The 9619-nt window shown below is 45.0% G+C and overlaps 1 non-coding gene across 1 annotated transcript; it reads left to right on the forward strand.

The window, feature by feature from the left end:
• The first annotated feature begins 9027 nt into the window (after nt 1–9027).
• LOC120266190 lies at nt 9028–9134 on the forward strand. The gene has a single exon (XR_005538032.1). It is a non-coding gene; the product is annotated as a small nucleolar RNA R71 (small nucleolar RNA).
• The last annotated feature ends 485 nt before the right edge of the window (nt 9135–9619 follow it).

Consider the following 9619-nt stretch of genomic DNA (forward strand, 5'->3'; position numbering starts at 1 on the left):
GTCCATAATAAACAGCGCGGAAATTCTTTGAGAATGGCCTCCTAAGTATTAAAGAGATATATGCATCCTTATCTTCATCCAACACTACAAAGTCTCAGGAAATATGTACTTGTCCACCTTGACAAGTATGTTTTTTCAATGATGCCCTCGGATATCTCCTTTGTTAGGTCCACCATTGCAATGTCATCCGAGGTGGACCTGAGGCTCTCCCAGAGCCTAGCTTCTAAAAAGAATAGTATTTCATGACATTGATACTATCCCCCGAATCGCCAATGCCATCTCTTCATGAAGTGCCAATATTGCCGCGGAATCACAAAGCTTCCGGGGTCTTTCTTCTTGTGTAGATCTAACCCTTTGGTCCAGAGATAGACCCTAGTCGCGAGTAAGCCCCATATACTAAATTCCACTTCAACACTTCACTCACGTCGCTGCGTAACTAAACCCAGCGGAGTTCGTCCTTTAGCACTTTACTCTATTATGACCACAAAGAACTCTAGGAAATGGAGGTAGGATAAATCACATCAGTGGGGAAAGGGGACGATCCGCTACCTCTCGACTCACTCTCTTAACCCTCTAATCTAGCATTGTCTAGAACCCTCATGGTGTGTAACTCATCCAAAAGGCTACCAAGATGGACTCTCAACCCTAGTGTCACTCTTAAGGAGAAATCATTCAACAAGCATTCAAGATTGGAATTCAATTAAAAACATCAATTAAGGAAAGCATAATAAAAGGTCAATGAAACAATAACATCCTAGGGTTTACAAAATCGAAGTACCCACTAGGGGTTTAGCTCTCCACGGAGCAAGATACAATCAATAATGAAATCAAAAGTAAAAATAAGTAATCCATAGGAAAACCCCCTCGGTATTCGCGTCGATGGTCTTGTGGAGTAGCCTCTTCTTCTCCAAAAGGTCCCCTATGCGTCCTAGGGGCACACCTCACACGCATCGATTGTCAAATCCGTAGGACCACTCCAAAGACTTGCCAAAAGCCTCCGAAAAATGGAGAAAAGTTGGAGAGAAGGTGGAAGATTCTCCTCAAAAATTGGGCTGAATACGTGGCTTAAATAGGACTAAAATCGGGCATCCACCGCCCCTATGGATTCTCCTCATGGGCTTGTGGAATTTCCACATGGAGCGATGGGGAATTTCCACCGCCTACGTGAGATTCTCTAGAAATCTAATTTTTCGCGGCTTTGAGCGAGTGGCGCTACAATATATTTGACAAGGTCCCTTGCATTATATCCATAAGTGCGGGTTTGTCGAGTAATAATCACGGGTGAGTAGGGGAGTAAAAGACACTTAATTCGATTCTTAGCTATGTGGAATATCAACAATGATAAGTGTGACAATGATTCAATTCTCAACAATTAAAAGCAACAAGTAAGAGAGCAAAAGTAAGGAGGAGGTAAGGCAATAGATAAAGATGGGGTACTCGGATGATGCTTCACCTAGGATAATCGCTTCAAGTGCAAGAACTCTCTATTATGCTTCCTAATCAATGCAATGGTGAGTCATGGAAATCCTTACATACATAGTCCCAAATCTAAGGTCAACTATGCCTAACTCTATTCATGTCCCGGGAGTAGAGATTAAATAACCTCTCAACCTACTTTTCGAATAAAGTTGCAATGAGCTCTAAAGGGTTCAGGTGATAAATCTCTTCGTAATTATAGACCTAACCCTTTGGTCTAGGCGGAAGGTCCCTAACCACAATTAAGCCCTAGATACTAAGATCCCCTCAGCGCTTCACTCCGTTGCAGCGCAACTAAGCCCAGCGAGATTCATCCCTTAGACCATTCACTCTATTATGGCCGCAAAGAACTCGGGAGGCGGAGGTGAGAATCTATCACGTCGGGAGGGAAAGGGGACGCTCACATGCCTCTCGACTCACCCTCTCAACCCTCTCCAACCTAGCTTTGTCTAGCAGCTCGTGGTGTGTCACTCACTCACAAGGTTACCAACAAGAACTCTCAACCCTAGTGTCACTCTAGGGGAAATGTTCATACAATCAAGCATTCAAGGTTGGAACTTACAATAAACATCAATTTATTGAAAGCATAATAAAGAAGTTCAATGAAAGCGAATACATCCTAGGGTTCACAATCACCCAAGTACCCACTAGGGGTTTAGCTCTCCATGGAGCTAAGTACAATCAAAAGAAATCGAATGTAAAAAGCAATGAATCCATAAAGAAACACCCTCGATGGTCGTGTCGATGGTCTTGTGGAGAGTCCTCTACTCGTCTGAAGGGATCCTTTGTCCGGCCTAGGATACACCTCGCCCGGGATCGGTGTCGGAAAGCTCTCCCAATAACCTTCTTCCAAATGACGCTGCGATGTCGGGAGCCGTAGAACCTCTCCAAAAACATAGCCAATACCCTCAAAACCCTAGCCGAATCCCTCTCTCAAGTTGGGGAAAAGATGGAGAAAAAGAATACCAAAAATCGGGGCTGAATCGAGCTTTAAATAGAGGCTGGAATCGAGCGACTCCGCAGGCGTGGATCGGTACAGCGCCCGTGCTGGAATTTCCACACGCCCGTGGATAATTTCCACTGCCTGTGGATTCTCGTTTCTCGATTTCTCGGGATGAGCATCTGTTCTATACTGCATTGTTCTCAGAGGCTTGAGCTGAAATAACTTCAATTCCATACTTTTCATCGAGTAGCATAGCTGGGCACTTGTTCTGTCGTGAATCAGCTTCTTCAATGATATACATGTTGGTGGAGCTCTTGTTCTTATGTGCATAAGTCGGAAATGCTCGAGTGTGAGCGCCTTTGTGCCCCTCAAATGGATGTGCTCACTCGAATCTGAGGAGGTTGGCACACACTCTAGCATCTCACACTGACCTATGTCTTGCGTTTGACCCTTAGCAAGATTTCCTCCAAAATTGGTGCATTATGATCCACATTAGCCTATTTTCCTTCATACTCGGCCTCACAACCCTACACGCATAAAAGTAACATAAAAAAACACATATTAGTGTAAAAACACTGAGAAAAGTAATGCTCAACATAAGGAATGAACACTTAGCATTCATATCGCTACAAGCACTTATCAAACTCCCCACACTTAAGCTTTTGCTTGTCCACAAGCAAACATTAAAACTGATACGTGCATCAATGAAGAAAATATTGAAAGTGCTTGGCCTTAGGTTCACCGGGGCATACAAAGAAAGTATTCTACAGTAAGGAAAAATTTCAACACTAAACCACGAAAAAAATCAATGCTCTAGCTAAAAATTTGAATAAAAAGACAACAAACCCAAATTTCGTGTATGTGTGTGAACTCACTCAAAACAACCCAAAATATACTCCTCAAAGTTCTAAGTACAAGGGACTTATTTATCTACAAAAAGTGACAAAAATTTTTAAAAAGATGGTAGTAGACTTCACATCCTCTAAGGTAGCCCTTTCCAAAGCGGCCGCTAAGGGTGGCTTTCACACTTTCGGTGGTAGATCTTTCTACCCAGTGGTAGCTTTCACTCATCCTATGAGATACCTCTTTCTCTCATTAGGGGCATAACTAGTATCCGACTTGTGAGAGTAGCTTCATACTTCATAAGTGGTAGCTCTTTCCACCCAACAAATACAAATAAATAATAAAACTATTTTGTTCCTTCTTTTCATTAATTTTTTTTTTTTGAATTTAGCAAAAGAAGTAAACCTAACTAGTCCCTTTAACATCGAACATGAGTTTCCAATAGAGTTCGAGAGAGTGAGTAGTGCATTAAGTGTAAATCGGGTAAAAATTCCTAAAGCATTCAAGCAAGAACTAGAGCATGAAAACATTCAATGTTAACAATTCTCCTAGACTTAAGAATACAATCATTGCAACTAAGGTTAACCGCCATTGGCTATGTGAGCATATATTAATCAAAAACAATAGAAAAGATGTGCGCATTATGAAACCCCACACACACACACACTTAAGTTGTACATTGTCCTCAATGTACACATGCAACTCATTCAAAATATACCATTCAAAAAAATAGATGTGGGAGAAGCAATCAAAACAATACTCCCACGACTCCTAGTGTTGCGTTTGATGAAGCTAATTCATTGGGAGTAGTGTTCCAACGGGTTTGTGAAAGCTCACTGCGGCCAAGTGCTTGAAACACCTTGGCCGTGCCCATGACTAAAGTCTCAATTCCCAAGATGACAAGACCATCACTTGCGCATACACGAGGGGTTCGGGTGAAGCTCAAGAAAAACACAAAAATAACTCGAGTGTATATAAAAGATGAAGCAATGAATACAACTCGATAAATGCAACATAACATAAACTCAGAAGGAAAAAAATCGCTTTACGAGTGAACAGAATCTAAAAAAACAAGAAAAATAGAATAAAAGTAAAAATGCATGAAAGTAAAAGAAAGGTCAAGTGTCGGAGTCGCTCTCGAGGGCTCACTTTGCTCTGCAGTGCTTGAAGGGAAATATAGTGGGTCCTCCGGTGTTGGGGATCGAGGATGGAGGAGGCCGGCGGGGCTGAAGGGGTCCTCGGCTACAGGACAAATGATGAGGCAACGTCTCGCTCTAGGATCTGCTATAATATGTCGAAATGTGCCATGAACTCTATGTACTGAGTGGCCTGCGTAGCCCTAATCTTGGCAACCTCGGCTCGGACAACTCCTATAGCATTCTCGAGGCCTCTCAAAGCGATCATTGGCTCGAGATGGTGAAAAACATACCTGCACTGGGGGTGGTTCCTCGGCATTGGAGGTGCCTCGGTCTCCATCGATCTTTGGTGAGGCTCGGGGGCGGTGAGATGCTCGGCTTCATCACCTTCATCCTCGGCTATCTCTGGGGCTAGTAGGGACTAAAGCAAAAACCCTATCCGAACCACTGCGGACCATGCCCATCAACCGCATCTTCTCTAGACCCAAGGGAGCGGGTACACTCGTCTTCTCGGCCCCTGAATCGAATCCAAGAGACCCATGCCCAGCACTAATCTCATAATGTAAGGGCCCAAGAAGATCGCTCCCAGTCTAGCATACTGTCTCTGATGTCTGATGTAATCAGCCAGGATGTGCCCTAAGTGGATCGATGCAGCGCTCTACCATCAAGTACAAAGTGCAGAAACTCCGGCGGCTCAAGACACCGATCTTGTCACCGTGGCCATTCACCGACCTACTCATGATGGCGTGCAAATATCTGTATGCAGGTCGAGAAAGGCACGTGGCCTTGGACACCCCCGAGCTCGTCTTGACCTTGACCACATAGCACTCGATGTAAGCTCTGCTGGGGGTCAAGGTTCCGAGGGATAATCGAGTGAAAGCTTAGCTCTGTATACTCCTCTATAGTCAGTAGAATGTCTCCTCATGCTAGGCTATGGTGGCGTCCAAATACTCTAAAGCTGAATGGTGCCCAAATTGTCGAGCTCGCATACGCTCTATCAAACTCGAGCGAGGAGAGCACCTCAGATGTAAACTCTCGGATGGTGGCTCTCTAATAGTCGACAAGCTGCACGTAACCACCTACGAAACTAGATCCTCGATCTCATCGGTGAACTCATCACCTTCTCGAAGATCCCGCGGTATAGTGGCGTCCAGATCGAGTGCATCCTAAAGCGAGTCTCGACAATCACTCATAGCGGACGATGTTCGGGGAATCACAAATCGCATGCCCTCGGGGCTCGGGAGGATGACTCACGTGGCCTCTTATCAGCTTGCTTCTTTGACCTAGGTGCCATGATCTGCAAAATTTAAACAAAATTTGGTCAAACAAGTTGAGAAAACAATATTGCAGAAATCCACACGGTTGTGTGGAATTTCCACACGCCCGTGTGGATCCACGGGGCGTGAGAACCGCACGACCATGCATCAACAATCCAAAAATACAACTTAATAATACTTCTAACTTCGTCCTAAACGTAAATCATTGTTCCAATTGAAGAAATGAAGCATTATTAACTAGATTAATCGATAGAAATCATTAATTGACGAAGAAGATGATGAAAAAGGGATTTACCGAAGCGAGGAGAAGTAAGAAAAATGAAGAGCCGGCCGGAAAAACTTCGCTAAAATCCCTGCAAAGCGGTGCTATGGACTCGGAGAGTCTTGTGAGAGTGTTTTTCAATTGAAAAGGAGTCATGAAGAGGGAGAGGAACCATCCTCTTTTCAAAGCAGAACTCGCGACTTTTTGGAGTTACGTGCATCCACAGGCGTGTTGAAATTCCCCCATGCCCGTGTGCCTCACTTCAAAAAAGCTCCACGAGGCGTCGCGCGCCCTATGCGCTCTCGGGAAAAACTCTCACTGACTTAGAACGATCTCACACGGGCGTGTGAAAAATATCCACGCCCGTGCGCCCGGACCCAGAGGCGGGGCCTGCGCCCACAGTGGCTTCCACGGACATCCGAGAATAATATCAAGTCATCCACACGCCCGTGCGGAAATTCCACACAGGCGTGGACATTCACATGCCCAACTCACAGGGGCAGCCACATGCCCCTGTGTTTTCTCGGGATGGAGGTAGCAACCAGCAGAGTTTCGCACGGGCGTGCAGAAATTACCCACGCCCGTGTGTGGTTCACAAGGTCATCCACAGGGGCGAGTCCACGCCCCTGTGTGCTCTCGGGAAAATCTGCCCAACTTGCAGGAATTCACACGCCCGTGTGAAAATTACCCACGGGCGTGCGCCAGTCGCATGGTCATCTACAGGGGCAGCCGCACGCCCCTGTGCCTTCTCTGGATGAGCTCACAGTACACATCCACGGGCGTGCGAAAATTCCACACGCCCGTGTGTTTTCTCTGGATGACTTAGAAAAAACCTGCAGGCTCTGCAGAAATATTCTGAACATGTTTACACACTCAGAGCCTGCCCTAGTATGCAAAATTGACCAGATAAAAACATGAAATAAAACTCAAACGACCAACCTTCGCCAATTCTTCATAAAACACACGATGAATTTGAAAAACCCACAATAAAATTGCAGCACAAACATCTAAACATTAAAACACCAACACTTAACAGTTTATTCATGTAACAAACTAAACTAAAAAGTAAGAAAACAGTAAACACTTGGGTTGCCTCCCAAAAAGCGCTTGTTTAACGTCACTAAGCTTGACGTATCTTTCTTACCTCACAGGGGTTCATGAATGAAGGTTGCCCTCTTACCCATGGCTTGAAAGCATGGTGAGCAAAGTCTCTTGAGGGTAGAGGGTATACAATCGGGCTTTAGACCACCTAGCAATGGTTCGTCCAACTTCCTTGGCTCCTTTACGTCTCCAACAGTCTTGGAGCGTTTTCGGTGGCGTCGTTGAGCCCTCTTCATTTTCCGGAGCACTTTCTTCAAGATCCCCGGGGTAGATGTTTCCTCTCCAGTCGAACCTAGCATCATTACTTCTTCATTGCTCTCCTCTTGGTTGAACAAACCTTCATACGGATCCGGGTTGAACATTTCCTGCATATATTCATCAACAATTTCATCAGTAGTGTCTAGAAAGTATAGAGTATCATCAAAATCGAGAGAATGTTGCATGGCTTCAGCAAGGCGGTATGTGAGCTTATCGTCTCCAACTCTCAATGTGAGCTCCCCGCCGTCCATGTCAATCAATGCTTTGGAAGTCCGCAAGAACGGTCTCCCAAGTATCAAGGGTACATCTGCATCCTCATCGACATCTAGCACTACAAAGTCAACCGAAAAAATGTACTTGTCCACCTTGACAAGCACGTCTTCAATGATGCCTCTCGGATGTCGTACCGTTCGGTCCGCCAATTGTAAAGTCATCCGAGTAGGCCTAGGCTCACCCAAGCCTAGCTTTTGTAAGAAAGTATATGGCATGATGTTGATGCTCACCCCTGAATCCGCCAATGCCATTTCCTCACATAAGTTGCCGATGTTACACGGAATGATGAAGCTTCCAGGGTCTTTCTTCTTGTTCGGCATGTTCTTTTTGCAACACCGCCGAGCATGAAGCATCAAAGCACTCATTGAAGCACTCTTCTCCAATTTCCTCTTGTTGGTCAATAGGGTCTTTTAGGAACTTTGCATACTTAGGCATTTGAGCCAAAGCCTCGACAAAAGGAATGTCGATGTGGAGTTGCTTGAACAAACTCAGGAACTTCTTATACTGTTCATTCCCTTGGTCATTCTTCAATCTAGAAGGATAAAGGGATTCTTGGCTTTGAAAGGTAGGGGTGCCACCTCTTTCTCTTTGTTTGCTCCCTTTCCTCAACCTCTACAACCTCGGGTGCGTGTTCTTTCGACATTTTCACTCGGAAGCCTCCTTCAACCTCACGACCACTTCTCAAAGTGATCGCCTTTCACATGTTCTCTAGGATTGGTTTCCGTGTTGCTTGGTAAACTTCCATGTGGCTTTTCGGAGAGAGACTTCGCAATTTGCCCCACCTGATTTTCAAGGTTGTGCAAGGAGGTGGTGTGATTGCGAGTGTAGCCTCGGCCGATTCAAACCTTGTATTTGCTGATTGAACAAATCTAGCCAAGTGCTTCTCCAAAATCCGTCATTCGGGTTTCTAAGCTTGAAAATTACGTTTTTCCACTTGAGGGGCTTGTCTTTGTTGTTGGAAACCCGATGGCCCCATGGTCTTCGTGGTCCTTGATTACTCCATTAAAAGTTGGGATGATTCTACAAACTTTGAGTTGTAGGTGTTCTTTGTATGGGTTCCCTTGAGGTCACATTCCATTACCTACAAAGTCAGCGTTCTCAAGCGAAGAAACATCACCAATGACAATTATGCAATCGGAGGGAGCATGTCCTCCACCACAACCCGGTGTAATTGGTCATCGCCGCAACTCTATTCGAGCTATAAGATCTAGCTTCTTACTCAAACTCTCCACTTGGGCCGCCAATGAAGTTACTTGCATCAATTTTATGGAGACCAACTACCTTTTTCTTCTCCCTAGCGTTCCATCGGTAGCTATTTAACCCCATTTCCTCAATCAATTGAGCGAGCCTCATCGGGGGTCTTGCTACCTAAGGTACCTCCCTACCGCCACATCAAAGAGTTGCCTTGTACTCGGGGTTCAAACCATTGTAGAAGGTTTGAACAATCATCCACTCGGGAATCCGTGTTGTGGACACTTTCACGGGGAGTTCCTTGAACCTTTCCCATGTCTCAAATAGAGACTCCAATTACAACGCATAAAGGATGAGATCTCATTCCTAAGCTTTGCTAATTTTTCGGGAGGGAAATAACAGGGCTAGAAAAGCTTCTACCATCTCAGTCCCAATGTAGTGATTGATGCTCTAGGTAATGAGTGTAGCCACTGCTTTGCTCTACCCTTTAAGGAAAATGGGAAGGCTCTCAATTTGATGGCATTATCCATCACACCATTTATCTTCAGCATGTCGCACACCTCGAGGAAGCTCTCCTTTGTGAATGTTTGGATCCTCATCGGCTAAACCAGTTGAATTGTGCGTGATCTGCTGCAGCATATGGATGAATGCCGGCTTTAGTTTGAAGTTCTGAGCTGTAATTGGGTGACGCACAATACTCGATTGTGTCCCCAACACTGAAGGCCTGGCATAATCGGATAGTGTTCGTTGTTGCTCATTTTGTTCTGCCATGTTTTCAGATTCTTCTACTTCTAAATCAGATGGATTATGCCGTTCTTGAACATATTCTTTCCCTTTTCTTCTAAGTGTATGTTCAAGC

This window comes from Dioscorea cayenensis, chromosome 7, assembly GCF_009730915.1.
Source record: "Dioscorea cayenensis subsp. rotundata cultivar TDr96_F1 chromosome 7, TDr96_F1_v2_PseudoChromosome.rev07_lg8_w22 25.fasta, whole genome shotgun sequence".
NCBI lineage: Eukaryota > Viridiplantae > Streptophyta > Magnoliopsida > Dioscoreales > Dioscoreaceae > Dioscorea > Dioscorea cayenensis.